This window comes from Pituophis catenifer, unplaced genomic scaffold (assembly GCF_029215685.1).
Source record: "Pituophis catenifer annectens isolate HBS135680 unplaced genomic scaffold, rPitCat1.0.hap2 SCAF_7, whole genome shotgun sequence".
In the NCBI taxonomy this organism is placed as follows: Eukaryota; Metazoa; Chordata; class Lepidosauria; order Squamata; family Colubridae; genus Pituophis; species Pituophis catenifer.
This window is the reverse complement of record NW_027256887.1, coordinates 35,559,373-35,579,200: the sequence shown is the minus strand read 5'-3', so window position 1 is coordinate 35,579,200 and position 19,828 is coordinate 35,559,373.

Here is a 19,828-nt window from a genome sequence, read left to right as displayed (position 1 = left end):
AAGAGAGCAATCACAGGCTTCATTTAGGGAGGATCAAAAACAAAAGGAATGTGTACTTCCTATGCGTACAAACGCAAAATATTCCTTAGTGACTCCCAATGTTACCATCAGTCAGGACAAGACTGTTAAAAAGTTAAGTAAAAGAAATGATACTGATTCTAAGGTTTCTAAAAACAGAGTTTCTTCTGATGAACCTAGACAGGAAACATCTAATACACCAGACCAAATGTCTTTAAAAGATTACCAGATGTCAATTCAATCATCTGAAGTTTGGGGTTCTAATCCCGTCATGGGTTCAACATCTAATGTGGAGTCTAGTGCTCCCATACTCTCAGCGCTTAATGCACCTGAATCCTCAGTTTCTATCCAATCTTCTAATGAAGTGGACCAGACTCGAAACCAAGCGCAAATCAATTGGCGCACAGAGGACATTCAACATATGATTAATATGGCAGTACAACAATCATTATCGGAACATATGTATTCTGCTGATAGGCAGGTTTCTGCTCTTTTAGAGCATCCAAATATTTCTGATCCTCTAGATTCATTTAATATGGATGATGCTATTTCACTAACAGGTTCAGATTCTCCAGAGGTTTCTTGTGTCAGTGATCATTCAGTTCCAACAGGGTTAGAAACACAGGAACCGGAACTTTCGGAGGATGAAGGTTTACCTCCTGATCAACCTGCCTTCACAGGCATTTTTCCCCAGTCTCTTTTTAAATCGCTTTTATTTAAAGCAGTTAATACAGCCCAATTGGGCTCAACATCTCAACCAGAGCCTAAATCAACTGCTTCTTCATTAGATCCTTTGTTTGCTCAACAGGCTAAGCCTGTGACGACCATTCCAACTCCTCCACTCTTTCTGGAGGTCATTCAAAAACAATGGTTTAATCCCTCTGCAGCTCCAGTTCCATCTGCTACAGACAAAAATAATTTCATTGTATCTTCTGATCTGGATACCTTGTTACAAACACCTTATGTAGATACTCCTGTGGCAGCTTTAATATCATCCTCCTCTATTCCAGGAGATCCAGAAGAAGGTCTTCGACCTGAGGAGCGTAGATCGGATCAGATCCTTCAAAGGGCACATCTTGGAGCGGCATGGGCCATCAAATCGGCAACCACAGCATCCTTTTTTAATAGAACAACTCTCCTGTGGCTGCGTCAATTGCAGGACAAAATTTCTTCTGAGGATTCCAGATTAAAACAGGACCTCAATAAAATTGTAGCAGCAGTTCAATTTTCGGCTGATGCCACTTTACATGCTACCCGGTTTGCAGCTAGATCTCTGGCCTCTTCAATTGTGGCTCGCCGCTTAGTGTGGTTACGTCACTGGCAGGCCGATGCTAGACATAAATGGCGTCTGGCTTCCATACCCTTTTCAGGCACAAAATTATTTGGGGATCATTTAGACAAGTTTCTTATAGAAACCAAAGATAAACGGAAGATACTACCTAGTGTTTTTCGCAGAGGAGAAACCCGTTTTTCCCCATATAATGCCCGTCCTCAATTTAGATCTTCGGAAAGGGGATCTGGATCATCTCGTAACAAGGGTAATTACTACCCACTCCCTTACATTTCTAGACAAAAATTTTTTCAAGAGAGACCACCCAGGGGAAGAAATTTTAGTTCTCGCCGGCCCTTTCGAGGGGGAGGGGGTCGTTCCTTCCGACGCCATCGTTAATGCTGCTAGGGAGCCTCCCATTGGCGGAAGATTGGGCCTCTTCGCCAGAGCTTGGGAGGACACTACTTCAGATCGTTGGGTCTTGGCCTCCATCAAATCAGGTCTGGCTATTGATTTTTTTTCTACCCCTCCGTTGACTTTTATTTGCTGTTCCATCTCTCAGATAGCTGAACGAAGAAAACTTATGGAATTGGCAATTAAACACCTTTTATTAATCAACGCCATTCAAAGAGTCCCTCGTCATCAAGAAAGACAGGGGTTCTATTCTCAGGTCTTTCTAGTACCTAAGTCATCGGGTGGGTGGAGACCTATTCTAGACCTTAAACGATTGAACCAATTTGTAATTTATAGAAGGTTCAAAATGCAATCTTTACGATCAATTCTAGACGGCATACGGAGGGGCGAACTCCTCTCTTCAATAGATCTTACGGAGGCTTATCTCCATATTCCAATTTGTATTTCCCATAGAAAATATCTACGTTTTTGTTATGCTGGTGTTCACTACCAGTACAGAGCCTTACCTTTTGGCCTTTCTCCTGCTCCTAGGAGCTTCACAAAAATTTTGGCAGCCTTAGCAGCTAATCTCAGACTTCAAAAAAATCGTCTTCAATGTTATTTGGATGACATTCTCATTATGTCATCTTCCCATCAGCAAGCTAAGGTCGATCTCGCTCTCACAATACAGTCATTAGCATCACATGGTTTTTCTGTTAATGTGAAGAAAAGCCATCTGGAACCCTCGACCAGAATCCTCCATCTGGGGGCTATAATTGATACAATAGAATGTAAAGTTTTCCTTTCCCCTGATAGACAATCCGGGCTGAGATCATTAGTAACTAAAGTCATGAAGGATAAACGAGCTTCTCCTTTATTCCTTTCTAAATTATTGGGTAAAATGGTATCTACCATTTCTATGGGCCAGATTACATCTTAGAGACCTCCAATGGTTTCTCTTACCTTTTCAGAGGTCAGGCAAGGGATCGTCTTCAACCACAATCAAAATTCCAAGAGAGGTACTCATTTCCCTTCGTTGGTGGCAATCTCCGGCAATTTCCAAAGGCTGCCTATTCCTGCAATCTCAATACGTGATAGTGACGACAGATGCCAGCAAATCAGGTTGGGGAGCTCACTGTGGAACACAGGTCACACAAGGAACTTGGTCGACCTGGGAATCAACCCGCAGTATAAATTGGTTGGAGCTTCGGGCAATTTACTTAGCATTGAGAAATTTTCTAAATCTGGTGAGAGAAACTCATGTGTTGGTCCTCACCGACAATACATCGGCCAAAGCCCATGTGAATCGTCAGGGAGGAACCAGGTCAAAATCTTTGATGCGAGAAGCGAGAAAGATAGGTATTTGGGCAGAGCAAAATCTGATTTCATTGAAAGCAGATCATATTTCAGGAAAAGCAAACATGACTGCGGACTGGTTGAGTCGTCAACAAATAGATCACGGGGAGTGGAGCCTCCATCCACTATTATTCCAAATGATATCGAAACGTTTCGGAATACCAGAAGTAGATCTGTTTGCCTCCCATCAGAACACCAAGTTACCTCGCTTCTTCTCACGTTTCCAATCTCAACATGCAGAAGCTGTGGATGCTCTACGCTCCCTTTGGCCACAAGGTCTGTTGTACGCCTTTCCACCGATTCCTCTAATTCCGAGGGTATTAGGAAAGGGCGGAAATCATTCTAATAGCGCCACATTGGCCAAGAAGGTCTTGGTTTGCAGACCTCATGAATTTATCAGTGACTCCTCCTTGGAGGATTCCATGCATCACAAATTGTCTCAGCCAGGGCTCAATCACACATCCGGATCCACAATGGCTACAGATGACCGCATGGAGGTTGAGCGGGATGCTCTTCAGCGAAAACACATTCCATCTCCAATAATTAAAACCATGCAGGCATCTAGGAGGCCATCAACACAAAGAATTTATTCAGCAACTTGGCGCACATTTACATCTTGGGTGAGACTCAAGGTTTTTCTGCTCTTCAAGCTTCTGTTTTGCAGGTACTGATGTTTTTACAGGCTGGTTTAGAAAAAGGACTTTCTCCAAACACTCTAAAGAGACAGATGGCTGCTATCTCATCTATCCTGTCATATAATTCAAATAATTCATTATCACAAGATCCCATGATTCGTCGTTTCCTCAGAGGAGCAACTAACCTCTGTCCACCAGTAATTCATCGATTTCCTTCTTGGGAACTTTCAATTGTGTTAGACTCACTTATGGGTTCACCGTATGAACCAATAGAATCTAACAGTTTACGACTATTGTCAGAAAAAGTTGTTTTTCTAGTCGCGATTACTTCGGCGCGACGTATTTCAGAACTTGCAGCATTGTCGGTCCGAGATGATTTATGTGTATTCCATGTAGATAGAATGGTCCTCAGATTGGATCCTACATTTATACCTAAAATTAACTCTTCCTTTCATCGTTTGCAGGAAATTGTTTTACCAGATTTTTATTCCTCACCTTCCAATCCATTGGAAAACAAATTACACATGTTGGATGTCAGACGGGCACTGCAGTTATACATCCAGAGGACGGCGGATATTCGTAGGACAGAGTCAATGTTCATTTCCTATCTTCCGTCTTCATTAGGAAATAAGGTATCTTCTTCGACGTTAGGTCGATGGATTCGAACAACGATTAAGATGGCATATGAACTGCGATCTTTGCCTCCTCCTACCAAGGTGACAGCTCATTCCACTAGAAGTGCTGCAACTACAGCTGCTTGGGCATCTAAAGTTTCATTGTCTGAAATATGCAGAGCAGCTACTTGGACCTCTCCTTCTCCATTTGTTAAGCACTATAAATTAGATAAATTTGCCTCTGCAGAGGCTGAGTTTGGGAGAAGAGTATTACAAGGTGTTGAGGTCAGGGAGGAGTTTTTAGGCCCAGACTGTTCCCACCCATTGGGACAGTGAACTTGGGTATGTCCCACATATGGCTGCTGTCTCCACTATCAAGGGAGAAGGGGACGTTGGCTTTGCCTGATACACCCCTTCTTGTTGAGTGGAGACAGCAGCCAGTCCCACCCAGTATCAGTCTGGGTACTAAGAGTAAAATTTATCTAACAGTTTATTTATAATTCTACTTTCCACACTTAGAGTCTGTCTTCCTCCTTCACCAAAGCGGAATCCCTAGGAATAGGGGCGGGATTTAATAATTAATTGACAGGCTCAGTCCACATTTGACCAATGAGCATAACCCACATATGGCTGCTGTCTCCACTCAACGAGAAGGGGCTTATCAGGCAAAGCCAACGTCCCCATCTACTTCCTCTGTTTGGTTATCTCAATGGCTGCTTTCTCAGTCATTCAGTTCAGAGGCTTCTTCCGACCAGTCAGGGAATTTGCAGCTTCCCTGTGCTTTGTGTCTCTCAGGACAGCTTCAGCCAAACAAGACCCCCAGATGGCTGTGATATTGACTGTCAGATCCCTAAGAGTGATACTGCCAATCAATTGGGAGAAGGGGAGGCTTGGATTCGATTTACTAGCATTGCCTGTGTCAACAGATATTTTACAACCTATATCCTGGCGCCAAAGAGCCCTGAGATCCTCTTAACGTGGAGGAATGTTTATGATAGCCATTTTACTTTAAAGGATAACAGTTTGAATATATGTTTGTTCGGTCTCTCAGGAAAATTAGTAAAGAAAACATCTTCACACTTGTGTATTGGCTAAAATTTGCATTTTGACTTAAAGGGAGGGGTCTCTACTGCTTTAATCCTACTTGTCTTGCCTAAGGGTATTCAGATCTTGCTTTAACTTGGTTGCTATCACTTCTGCTTAATAAAAGGAGACTTTTGAACTACCACGTCTCAAGACTCTTTATTTTCTTAAGTTGGAAGGAGAAGCAATCCTTACAGAGACAATCCTTCAGGAGCCCCTGAAGAAAGTGTCATTTTGCTGTGGATACTGGCTACGCCCCCCCTTAAATTTAAATGTAAGAAGAAAGATAAATATGTATTAAGATGATAAATGTTGGATAACACAAAAGATTTTCTACCCAGATGTTACACTGATTAATGATGACCAAAACTGGATGCAGTATTGTAGGTTGGTCTTACTAAGGCTTCCAGAACCTGGTGAATATCACCTCTGCTGTAGTTTCTTTTTGTGTGACGACTTATGCAAAGAATAAGTTAAATAGCTCTGCTTTCTGTCTGCTGCCTGTTACTTCCTTGCTCTTTAGTGGACTGACTGTTTCTTTGATTTTTTTTTCTTGTTATATGTTGGAAGAAACTTTTAAAATGATCTTTGACTGTCCCTCTTTCCATTTTTTGTACTTGTCCTTTTTGTCTTTCAATTTGTCAGAGAGATCTTTGTGCAGCCATGTTGGTTTCTTCTTGGATTTCTTGTTTTTCTTTCTCAGTGGTATTGTGCTGGTCTGGGCTTCTATGATCATTTATTTATTTATTTAGTTATTTTTAAATTTCTATACCGCCCTTCTCCCTGAGGACTCAGGGCGGTGTACACCCAAAATTAAAAAACATGCAGTACAAATATTAAAAACAATTAAAAGATATATAAATTTGGCCCAATTAAAACTCACTACCAATTAAAACATTTAAAAATTTCTTCTTAAGCCAGCCCGGCTTGCTTGAAAAAATGGGTTTTAAGAGCACGACGGAAGGCACTGAGGTCTTGGATTCTCCTTATCTCTGGGGGCAGCTGATTCCAGAGGGTAAGTGCCCCCACAGAGAAGGCCCTCCCCCTGGAGGTCACCAGCCTGCACTGTTTGGCTGATGGCACCCCGAGGAGGCCCTCTCTGTGGGAGCACACAGGTCGATGGGAGGTCGTCGGTAGCAGCAGGTGGTCTCGAAGATAGCTAGGCCCTCTGCCATGGAGCGCCCTCCAGGTGCTCCTCAAGGAGAGCCCCATGTAGAGACCATTGCAGTAGTCAAGGTGAGAGGTGACGAGGGCATGAGTGACTGTGCACAGGGAATCCCGATCAAGAAAGGGCCGCAACTGGCGAATCAGGCGAACCTGACAAAAGGTCCCCCTGGTTACAGCCGTCAGATGTTCCTCCAAGGACAGCTGCATATCCAGGAGGACTCCCAGATTGCGAGCCCTCTCTGTGGGGGCCAACGACTTGCCCCCAATAGTCAGTGATGGAGTCAACTGACTATATCGGGATGCCGGAAGCCACAGCCACTCAGTCTTGGAAGGGCTGAGCTTGAGCCTGTTCCTCCCCATCCAGATCCGCACAGCCTCCAGGCACTGGGACATCACTTCAAGGGCATCATTGGGGTGGCCTGGGGTGGAGATGTACAGCTGGGTGTCATCAGCGTACTGGTGGTATCTCACCCCAAAGCCATGGATGATCTCGCCCAGCGGCTTCACATAAATGTTGAACAGAAGGGGCGAGAGGACCGATCCCTGCGGCACTCCACAAATGAGAGGCCTCGAGGTCGACCTCTGGCCCCCTGCCAACACAAACTGTGACTGGTCGGAGAGAAAGGAGGAGAACCACTGTAACACGGTGCCTCCCACCCCCAACTCTTCCAGCCGGTGCAGCATGATACCATGGTTGATGGTATCAAAAGCCACTGAGAGGTCTAACAGGACCAGGAGCACCCCCTGTCCCGAGCCCTCCAGAGATCATCAACCAACGCGACCAATGTCGTTTCCGTGCTGTGCCCAGACCTGAAACCCGACTGGAACGGATCTAGATAGGATGTTTCCTCCAGGAATTGCAGAAACTGTCGCGTGACCACACTTTCAACAACCTTCGCCATGAAGCGAAGGTTGAAGACAGGACGGTAGTTGGCCAATACTGCCGGATCCAGGGATGGCTTCTTGAGGAGAGGCCTCACCACCGCCTCTTTCAAGGCGGTGAGGAAGTAACCCTCACTCAACGAAGCGTTGATAACACCCTGGAGCCAGCCTTGTGTAACCTCCCCGGAAGCCAGTACCAACCAGGAGGGACACGGGTCCAGTAAACATGTGGCCGCACTAAGTCTCCCCAAAATCCTGTCCACATGATCGGGAGTCACAGCATCAAACTCCTCCCAGATAACATTCTCAAGACTATTCCTTGTCACCCTGCCCTGATCTACCCAGTCAGAGTCCAAATCCCCCTGGATCTGGGCGATTTTGTCATACAAGTATTGTCCGAAATCCTCCGCCCTGCCTTCCAAGGGATCCTCCCGCACTCCCGGATGGAGCAGGGAGCGGGTTACCCTGAACAGGGCGGCTGGACGATTCCCTGATGATGCAATAGAGGCAGAAAAGTAATTAAACTTTGCCGTGTTTATCGCCACTAGGTAGGCCTTAATATGTGACCTTACCAGTGTTCGATCAGATTCAGCGAGACTGGCCCTCCAACCACTCTCCAGGCGTCTTTTCCGGTGCTTCATTTCCCTCAGCTCCTCCGTAAACCAAGGAGCCGCCCGGGATTGGCACCAGATCAGAGGCCGCAAAGGCACGACTCGGTCCAAGGCCCCACCAGCTGCCCAATCCCAGGCAGCTACCAGGTCCTCAACCGAGTCATGTGCTAGATCCTCAGGAAATGGCCCAAGCTCCATCTGGAACCTATCAGGATCCATCAGGCGCCTGGGGCGGATCTATCTAATTGGGTCCACCTCCCTGCAGCGAGGGGTAGCGGTTCGAAGATCCAGGTGAAGGAGCAGGTGGTCAGTCCATGACAAGGGTTCCATATCTATATCCCCTATAACAAGACCACTCAACCACTGGCCAGAGACAAAAATCAAGTCCAGAGTGTGACCTCCCCTGTGAGTAGGGCCATGAACTAATTGGGTCAGGACCATGGCCGTCATGGAAGTCAGGTCCATGACCGTCATATTTTTTAGAGTTTCCCAAAATTCTTGAGTTGTTTTCCCCTTAAGGATTTTCATTCAAGGAATCTTTCTCAAGTTCTCTCGGAGTTTATTAAAATCAGTTCATTTAAAATCTAAGACTTTGGTATCATATATGTTTTATTGCTTCTGTTTGCATTATGTTGAATTCTAGTATGACATGGTCTGTCAGGTGTGCTTCCTTCGAAGTCCAAGAAAGAATAACCCAGACTCCATTGTTTATAGAAGCAGGTACTTTTACTGGAAAATGAAGTGATCGCAACCAAAAAAAAGCAGAATCGGAGACAAGAGCGCGAAAATTACAGATAGAAAGCATCCCCTCCCACTATCCAATGTAAATCATCCAATCCAAAGGTCTCCCAGGGGTCACATGGAAGCACACGTCTGGTGGTGTCATAAATCAGGAACGCCACGGCCATTGACCCGATACCAGCTTCAAAGATGCAATACTATATCTTAGGATTTACTTTCATTTCTCTGTCCAGCATGCTTACAACTCCCCCCTCCCCGTTACCATGGCAGCCAAAGCAGGAAAAAGCAGAGGCTGACATTTGGCCCCCCCCCTTCAGAAGAAAGGAAACCCTTATGCCTAAAAGAGAGGAGAAAGGAGGTAATAACACAATACAATATACATAGATAGAAATCAGGGTTTATCAGAATATTTGGTGTGAAACAAGTGTACTTTCTTTGGTGCCCGGACATCATGTTTGTTCATCCATTCAGCTTTAGACAATGGGAAATGTTTCCAGGCCACCAGATATTGCACTTTACCGTGATGCTTCCTGGAATCCAAGATCTCCTTAACCTCAAAATGTTGTTCCCCTTCAATCAGTATGGGGACAGGAGGAGGCTCTTGGTCTGGACGTAAAGGGGACAAATGCCGGTTTCAGCAAACTGACATGAAACATGGGGTGAATTTGTTGCAAATTTTTTGGCAATTTCAATTCAACCGTGACTGGATTAATGACTCGAGTTTTTTTTTTTTTTTTTTTTTTTTTTAATTTGATTTATATGCCGCCCTTCTCCGGAGACTCAGGGCGGCTTACAATGTGCTCAGCAATAGCCTTCATCCTTTTGTATATTTATACAAAGTCAGCTTATTGCCCCCACAAACTGGGTCCTCATTTAACCTACCTTAGAAAGGATGGAAGGCTGAGTCAACCTTGAGCCTTGGAGAGATTCGAACCAGCAGTAAATTGCAGGCAGTTGTGTTAATAACAGGGTGCTTTAAACCACTGTAGTACCAAGGCTCTTGGTAATTGGGAAAGGGCTGACATACTTGGGTCCAAGCTTCTTTGACTTTTGGGGGGTTTGCAAATACTTGGTAGAGTGGTAAACCATGTTCCCCACTTTATAAGCATGTGCCGGGCACCTCTTTTTATCAGCTTGGGCTTTATGTGCTCAATGTGCTTCATCTAGAGCTTTTCGAGTTACTGCCCAAGTCTCTCGTAACTGGTTAATCCACTCAATCAAGGAGGGGTTCTGTGGGTCATTTTGGGGTAGCTCTGGGATTGGTACAAATTCTTGTCCAGAAGTCACCTTGAACGGAGTGAACCCTGTGCTGCTATGTATGGAGTTATTATACGCCACCTCCGCAAATGGCAATAAGTCCACCCAGTTATCTTGCTGATAATTTATGTAACATCTTAGATATTGTTCTAACACGGAATTGGTTCTCATGTTGAATAAACATTTTTGGAAGGGTTTTAGCTGAAGGGATCTTAGGACATGGAATGAAATGCACTTGTTTGGAAAACAAATCAGTTACTACCCATATGACTGTGCACTCCCCACTATCTGGCAGGTCTACAATAAAATCCATTGATATCTCTTTCCACGGGGCATTTGGCCTCACCACACTCTGAAGTAGACCAGGTGGCTTCCCTGGAGGTCTCTTAGCCGAGGCACACACTGGGCAGCTAACTACGTATGCTTCTATGTCCTTTTTGAGTGCGGGCCACCAGAATTGTCTTTTAACGAGATGGAGAGTTTTAACAAATCCAATGTCAACTTGCAAAGCTTTCAAGTTGCCATGAGCAGGACGGAGGGAGAACTGAAGTGAATTCCATACATTCTTTCTGACCGCAATCAGAAGGAGGGTGTTAGGTTTCACAGCCAGCCAAAGTGGTTAATTGGAGAATGTGATTTATGACATGGCCAGAGAGGAGGGGAGAGACAGGGTCATCGGGGAACATAAATCTACATAGGATCAGTCCTAACTGCATCCGAGTATTGCCGGAATGGTGCTCCTAATAAATGAATATATTTCCTTTGAAGTTTGGATCATGGCTCATGATCCAATTAGGGCATCTTTCAGAAACTTGACATCCAAAGTGTCCCACCACCTTGGCGTCATGAGCGTGCTGCAATACTGTTACTCTCAAACTGGCAGGAACATACAATTTGGCTCCAAGCCAAGCTAGTCCATCACAAAGTGTACATTCATTCGAGTGGGTTTGAAACCGCTCATCAGTTTTCAAAGCTTCTGGTAGTTTCTGACGCAAATCGCCCGAGAGGGATGGATCGCCCCTCACTTGCACTCTGGTAAGTGGGTCGAAGGGATGATCGGGCGAACCACTTCCTCCTTGGTACTGTTGTATTGAGGCAATCTGGAAAATGCATCAGCCATGAGATTCTTTCCACCAGGAAGGTAGCGTAGAGTGAAATTAAAACGATTGAAGTGCTGAGCCCAGCGAATTTGCTTTGGTGACAGCTTACGCAGTGTTTTCAATGCCTCCAGGTTTTTATGGTCAGTCCAAACTTCAAAAGGATGCTTAGCTCTTTCAAGAAATTGTCTCCACGTTAACAATGCCCAGTGTACTGCAAAAGCTTCCTTCTCCCATATGGCCCATCTTCTTTTGGTCTCCGACAATTTATGGGAGGTATAGGCACAGGGTTGTAATTTCCTTTCTGCATTCTTTTGCAGGAGTACTGCTCCTACTGCCACGTCACTCGCGTCAGCCTGTACTACAAAAGGCTCTTCCATGTCTGGATGTTTGAGGACTGGTTCAGTGGCAAACAACCGTTTTAGCTTTTCGAATGCTGCCTGACAGTCCATAGTCCACTCAAGGGCCTGGGAGGGCTTTGGTTTTGCTTCACCTTTTGTTTTCAGGAGATTTGTTATTGTTAGCGCAATTTTTGCGAACGAGGGGATGAACTGTCTATAGAAGTTAGCAAATCCCAAGAAGCTCTGCAATTGTTTGCGGGTGCATGGCGCGGCCCATTCCAATACAGCCTGGACTTTTCCAGGATCCATCTCTATTCCTTCATGCAATATGCAATATCCAAGATAGTCAATTTTGACTATCTTCCCCTTTCCTAGGTGGGCTAGCATGTCCTTCATGAGTGGCAGGGGGTAGACATTTTCCACGCAAATGGCGTTCAGGTTCCTATAATCAACTACCAGATGAAAGGAGCCATCTTTCTTTTCCCAGAACAGTACCGGTGCCGCTACCCTTGGTCTGGCTGATTGGATAAACCCCTATTCTAGGTTTTTGTCAATGAACTTTCGTAACTCCCTCAGTTCTTGAGGGGTCATAGGGTAGATCTTTGGCTTAGGGAGTTTTACTCCAGGGAGGATTTCAATTGTACAGTCCGTAGCTCTGTGGGGGGGGGGCAGCACGTCTGAAGCTCTTTCACTAAAAACTTCTCGGAGATCCCAATACTCCTTTGGAATCTTCTCCTCCCCTTCAATATAACCTATTGCCACCTCTGCCCCTTCGTGTTCTACTCCGTCCTCGGGGGGGGAGGTTCTTCCGTTTCTAGTCCAGGGTTTCTGGTGTGGATGCGCAAACCCCCCGTTTTCCAGTTAACACCCAGGTTCCATTTACAGAGCCAGGGCAGTCCAAGTATGAGGGGTCGTTCCATGCTAGGGGCCACAATAAAACTGAGAGTCTCTACGTGATCCCCCAATTGCATTTCAATGGGTTCAGTCACAAAACTGGTTGGGCCCCATCCTGCTATTGTTCCATCCAGCTGACAGAATGCAATGGGCCTTTTTAACGTTTTTAGTCTCAGGCCCATTTTCTCCACCACTTTCGGGCTGATTACGCACCTGGTGCACCCAGAGTCTAATAGGGCTAGCAGCTGCGCGTGTGCCCCTGTGGACGGCACCCTTATTTCTACAGGAACGAGCATGGGGCCCTCAGTGTGACTTACCAGATCATCGGAGTCGGAGTCGGAGTCCGTCTCGCCGTCGTCTGCGGTGGTCGGAGTTCCCAACTCACCCTGGTTTCGGGGAGCGAACTCAACGACTTCCCCTTTCAGGGCAGCTTCGCGGGCTTTTGCGGGCGCGTTGTCAGCCTTCTTTGGCACCGAGCCGGTGGATTTTGGCATTGGCTTGGAGAAACATTCAGCGGCCCAATGACCTTCCTTGCCACACTTGAAGCATGTGAAGGGCTTTGACTTGGGTTTAAATTCCGCTCTCCCCCCGACCATCTTGGGCGCTCCTTTGCGGTAGTAGGAGAATGACTGGTCCCCTGTACGGCCCCCTCGGAGTCGGCTTCGGGCCAGATCTATCTCCACGTCCTCAGCTACTATGTACCAACTCTGCAAATCTTCGGGGACTCCCCGTGCTCTACAGTCTTTGTAGACGTCTTTATTCAACCCATCCTTAAAACTCTCCAGTAGGGCTGCTTCAGACCACCCTGTCATAAAAGGTGCCAGCTCGCGGAACTCTTGGGTATATTCTGCCACCAATCTCCAGCCCTGCTGGATACCCTTCATTTGGAGTCTCGCCTTCCGCTCAGCTAGGTGGTCTTCAAACCACCTCCTAAGGGCCCCCATGAATAGGTTGTAGTTTCTCAGCAAGGGGGAGTTGTTATTATGGAGCACCACCATCCATTCAGCTGCCACTCCCTCTAGGACATTCGTGACGCATCTCACTCGTGCTACATCTGACAGGTAGTCCTCCCCCCAATCCTGCATGTCATTCCACACCTGGGTCAGGAAAAGCCCCAAGGTCTTCGGATTCCCTCATACTTTTCAGTTAAGGGGGGAATTTTTGGCTTATTGTGTCTCTGGGGTGGGGCCTGCAAGGCTGGGGGTTCCTGGGTTGCTGTATCCCTCGCTTGGGTCCCAGAAGCCTGAGATGTTCCTTCCCCAGCTTCCTCTTCCTCTCCCCCACAAGCAGTCTCTTCTGGATCCACTCTGGGGTAGTCTCCTCCTTTCCCACTAAGGAATGCATTAGACTCATGGTTTTTCCGGCTTTCTTCGGCATCGTGGGGGAGTTGCTTAGCCTGAGCAATCATGAGGCTCTCCTTTTGCTCTTGCAGCCACACTGCCTCTCCCTTATGAGGTCTGGAGCTGGTTACTCCGTGGGGGGTCCTCGCCAGGTCCAGCAGCCTTCCTACTCCCCTTGACCATCTGGCTTCCTCTGGCTCCTCTCTCAGCCAAATTTTTTCCATCCATTCCGCAGCTTCCTTTTCTGCTTGAAGTGAAGTTATCATAGAGCCAGAAGGCCCCATCTGGTCTCCATCACTCTCTTGATCAGACATAGTTTGAGTTCAGCCCCCTCAGTAGTTATCCGGGATGGCTGGAAAAAGGAGATTCTGCTTAATGTCAGGTGTGCTTCCTTCGAAGTCCAAGAAAGAATGACCCAGACTCCATTGTTTATAGAAGCAGGTACTTTTACTGGAAAATGAAGTGATCGCAACCAAAGAAAAGCAGAATCTGAGACAAGAGTGCGAAAATTACAGATAGAAAGCATCCCCTCCCACTGTCCAACGTAAATCATCCAATCCAAAGGTCTCCCAGGGGTCAGGTGGAAGCACACATCTGGCAGTGTCATCAATCAGGAATGCCGCGGCCGTTGACCCGATACCAGCTTCAAAGATGCAATACTATATTTTAGGATTTACTTTCGTTTCTCTGTCCAGCATGCTTACAACTCCCCCTCCCCGTTACCATGGCAGCCAAAGCAGGAAGAAGCGGAGGCTGACATGGTCACTCTCACCCAAGGTTCCTGCTGTTTCAACTCCCTCTATCACTTCTTCTCTGTTTGTAAGAATTACTGTACTTTTCAGAGTATAAGACACACTTCCCCCCCTAAAAGTGGGTGGAAATGTCTGTGTGTCTTATACACCAAATGTTGCTGAAGCCCTGCCCACCTGCCCATCCCCACCTTTCAGCTGTTTTCAGCCTCTGCTTGTTGCATTTTCGGCCTCTGCATGCTCCATTTTAGAGCCCTTCCAGGCTGCCAGGATCACCACAGCACACCACCACCGATTGCTGCCTCCACGCATCATGTTTTTGGCTCCGCGTATCATGTTTTTGGCCTCCGCGCACCCCATTTTTTGGCTAGTTCCAGGTGGTGGGGATTGCTGCCACTGCCGCTGATCCCCGCCACCTGGAACCAGCCAAAAATATGACGCATGGAAACCAAAAATGGGATGTGCGGTGGCCGTAAACATGATGTGCGGAGGCCAAAAATGCGATGGGCGGAGGTGGTGATGGGTTGTGGCGATCCCTGCAGCCTGGAACAGCTGATTGCTGGTATTCTGGGAAGCCAATCCAACCACCAATCATCTGCTCGTGCTGAATCAGGCTGCAATAACATGCTGAAGCTGACCAGGCTATTTGCTGTTTGCTGCAAGGACGCTAGCCAAATGAATACCAATGGATGCTGGTAGGCAGAGCAGAATTTTTTTTCTTGTTTTCCTCCCCAAAAACTAATGTGCGTCTTATATTCCAGAGCATGTTATACTCCGGAAAATACAGTAAGTCCAGTATGACTGTGCCTCTAGTTCCCTCCTCTATATTTTGATCCACTATTAGGTAATAATACTTCAGTGCTAGTGTGTGGAACAGATCCAGAATTCCTTAGTCAGCCACGGGAATTCTGGGAGTTGACGTCCACAAGTCTTAAAGTTGCCAAGATTGGACAACCCTGTTCTAGATCCTACTTTTTTTTTTTTATTTACTGCCATATTTTGTTTCTAATCCCACTGTTCCTACCAGTGATTTATAAATGGTGCCTAAAATTTACCATTTAATATACCGTGTTTCCCCAAAAAGACGACCCACCTTGAAAAGAAGCCCTATCATGTTTTTGAGCGCATGCTATCAAATTAAGCCCCACCTACAAAATTAACCCTAATTAAGACTCCCCACCCCGGGGTGCAGGGGGTGGGGTGAGGTACATAGGTAAAAAATAAGTTAGTGTGGGGGACTTCCGGTTTCTCTGCCTTCGGCGACGGCGGTGCCTTTCGGAGCTCCGCCAGCCCCGCCGCCCGTAGAGCCGCTTCGCTACTTAGAAGCGGCTTGAAAGCTTCAAAATCCGAAGGATTGAAGAAGTAGAGATCGCAGGGTACAGGTTGAGCCCCCGTTGTCCCCCAGGGAATTGTTTCTGGGGAGAGAACGGGTGTGGCTCCCTCCCAACCTGCGGAAACTCCGGGCGACGTGGGACGATTTTGCTTCCGCAAAACAAGCCGGCTGCAGGAAACGTAATTTGAAAAGAATCAGCTTTAACAAACAGCGAACCTATCTGAACCCTGAAATTTGGAAACGCAAGTATCAGCGCTTTGTTGATTTTTCAAACTGAGACAAATTTGAGTGAGTGAAAGTGCTTTGAAAAAAACATGGCGCTTAGCCTTAAAGTTAACGAGCCAATGAGTGTGGATTGGTGAAGTTATTTTGTGTTACAAGTTTCCAAGTTGTTGCAAAGTTGCCTTGTTTGCTATAAGAGAAGCAAGTGGAAAATTTCTCCCTTTCTAATATTGGACTTTGTTCTACTTTAGCTTTTAATTGATTAAATCTGGGGGACTTTTTTAGAAGTCTTTGTGCAGGAGGGAAAGGAAAAGGAACTTCCCTTTTTAGAAAATCCAGATTACGTGGCAGGATGGCTTCAAAGAAGCAGGAAGGGAAGGCAGCAGGGGGGGGGGATCCCCCACACATAAACAAGAAACGCAGCTTCCCTCTGCACAGCAGTTACAGACCCAGAAAAAAGAATTTGATGTGGGAGATTTAAAACAATTTATTTCTAAAACTCTGGATGATAATTTTTTAAAATCTCAACAGGAGATAGATGACAAACTTCAAAAATCACATCAGGAATTTATGCAGGAAATTAATGAAGTTAAAGATATGGTGAAACAGAATCAAAATAAGGTGACCAAAAAAATATCAGAAGTGGCATCTGGCCTGGCAGAATTTATTGGGAAAGTTGATTTTAAAGTTGAAGAATTTAAATCAGAAGTTAATGTCAAGATGAAAGACAATGATTATAAAATTGATGAAGTTGACAATAAAATGCAGAGAATTGAAGATGAGATTGTTATGATACAATTCCGGGCGATGGAATTCGCCATACGGCTTCGGGGAATTCGAGAGGGGGAGAGACAGGATTTGAGACAAGTTTGTTCTGAAGCCTTGGCCAAGATTCTACAAGTTAATCCTGATGTGGTATTTCACAAAATAGATAAAATCTACAGAGTGAACTCTTGGGTGGCCAGACAAAGACAACTGCCTAGAGATGTGGTCATATACTTTACAGAGAGAGAAATTAGAAATGATATCCTGCAAAAATCTTTTCATACTTCTGTACAAGTGGGGGGTTCACGACTTGAAATTTTTAAAGAATTACCTCCTAAAATGTTGAAAGCCAGAAAAGAATTTGGTTTTCTTGTTAAGGAATTGAAAAATCTACAGATACCCTTCCGGTGGGACGCACCAGCTGGGATAATTTTCAGATATAAGGGAGAAGGATATCGGTTGAATACCGTGGAGAAGGCACAACACTTTTACACTACTATTCTTAAGGAAAGAACACCATCTCCACGTACATCTACAGTTTTGGAGATTAAAGAGAGTGAAGAGAGGCAATTGCAAGAACAGTCCAAGCAGGAATCAGAAGTAGTGCAAGGTGCAGAAGGAGGTTTTCTGAGTGAGCCCTTGTTTGATTCTTCTCCAATTTTGGACTTGATTCAGTTGACTGAAGTTAAAGATCAACGTATAACCAGAGCTCAATCTAAGCTACTTAAACAAAAGCAACAACAACAACAGGAAAGACAAGACAAGAAGGCAGTTAAGAGTACTGTACAAGAGAGTGGAGCTATGGGAGGAGCGAGATCGAAGCTTTCGGATGATCTTCAAGTATTTTGCTCTGTGCTCCAGAAAGAGGCTGATGACCTTTAAGTGTTTATCTTGGAATGTCAATGGGTTGAATTCAGCACAGAAAAGGAAGAAAATATTTACATATTTGAAACAATTTAATAATGATATAATATGTTTACAAGAAACGCATATTACAACTCAAGATCAAAAATATTTGATAAACTCAAAACTAGGAGCACATTTTATATCTTCAACTTCGCAGAAAAAGAATGGTGTGGTTATTTATGTAAATAAAAAGTTAACAGCTAAAGTTATAGAAGTAGATCAAGATGGTAGGTTTGTAGCAATTGAACTGTTTACAGTAAAAGGCCAAATTCTTTTGATTGGAATTTATGCTCCCAATCAACAACAGGACTATTTTTACAAGATGTTATATACTAAAATATTGCAATGGGACTATAGATCTATTTTAATTATGGGAGACTGGAACGGAGTAATTGATTCTAAACTAGATAAAAAGAGTTTGGCAAAGTCTAGAATTAGACTACCATAGACTTTTTTTGATATGAAAGAAGATATGGAACTAAAAGATGTTTGGAGAATACATAACCCAAAAGAATTGGATTACACTTTCTTTTCTGATAGACATAGATCTTTTTCTAGGATTGATTTTATCCTGTTGTCAAATGATCTACTTGTTAAGACAAAAAGAACAAAGATTTTTCCAAGAACTTTGACTGACCATAGCCCTGTATGGATAGAAATTGAGATGGATAAGGTTGAGAGACGTTCTTGGAGATTAAATGAGAACTTGTTTAGATATGAAAAAAATACAATAGAACTTAAAAAGCATTTGAAAGAATTTTTTGAAATAAATTTGAATAAAGGTACCCCAATTGAAATTGTTTGGGACGCAAGTAAAGCTTATATGAGAGGGGTACTTATCTACATGAACTCTAAACATAGACTGTTCCGACAAAAGAAAAGATCTGAATTGGAAACGGAAATAAAGAATAAAGAACAGTTATTTATTAAAAATCCAGCAGATGAAAGAATACGAAATGCTATAAAACTTTTGAAAGACCAATTTCAAATGCTTATGGCGGAACAAGTTGCAACAAATTTACAATATGCGAAGCATAATACATTTTGCAACGCTAATAAACCGGGCAGATGGTTGGCTTACACACTGAGGAAAAAACAAAGTATACGGACTATTGATAGTATTGATATTGGAGGGAAAGAAATTTTTCAACAAAAATTAATTAAAGAAGCTTTTGTGGACTATTATACCAAACTATATGCCAAAGAGGAGGTGCAGAATGGACTTATAGAAAAATATTTAAATGATAAGAGAGTTACAAAAATTACTGATCAACAAAAGGAAAGAATGAATTATCCTATAACAGAGGAGGAGATAATAGCAGCAATTAAACAGTTAAAAACAGCCAAAGCTCCTGGCACGGATGGTTTGACCGCAGTGTATTACAAAACTTTACAAGCTGAAATGGTGGGACAACTTAGAGATTTATTTTGCAATATTCAACAAGGGGGTAAAATACCCCCATCATGGACAACTGCTTATATATCTTTGATACCAAAAGAACAAGTTGGTCCTAAAAAAACAGAGAATTATAGACCAATATCTCTTTTGAATACAGACTATAAAATCTATGCGAAAGTATTAGCCAACAGGTTGATGCCAGTAATCCAAAAGGTGATTCATGAGGATCAAGCGGGATTTATTGAGGGCAGGTATATGAAGGACAATGTAAGGCAAGTAATAGATTTATTGGAATATCTTGATAAGAATAAACAGATTCCTGCAGTGCTGGTCTTTTTGGATGCAGAGAAGGCCTTTGATAGAGTGGATTGGAATTTTCTACTAAAGACTTTAAAAAAGATGGACTTTGGGGACCAATTTATACAGGCGATTTCAGCAATTTATCAAGAGCAAAAGGCACAGATTATTATTAATGGAAGTCTGACGACAGAGTTTAAAATTGAAAAAGGAACAAGACAGGGATGTCCGTTGTCCCCACTTTTATTTATTTTAACATTGGAAGTCTTGCTAAACACAATACGGGACTCTAAAATTTTGAAAGGCATAATGATAAGGCAAGAGGATTATAGAATAAAGGCATTTGCAGATGATCTGGTTGTTACCCTATCACAACCAATGGAATCAACAATCCTGATGAAGGACATTATACAAGACTATGGTAGAGTTTCAGGTTTTAGATTGAATTCAAAAAAGAC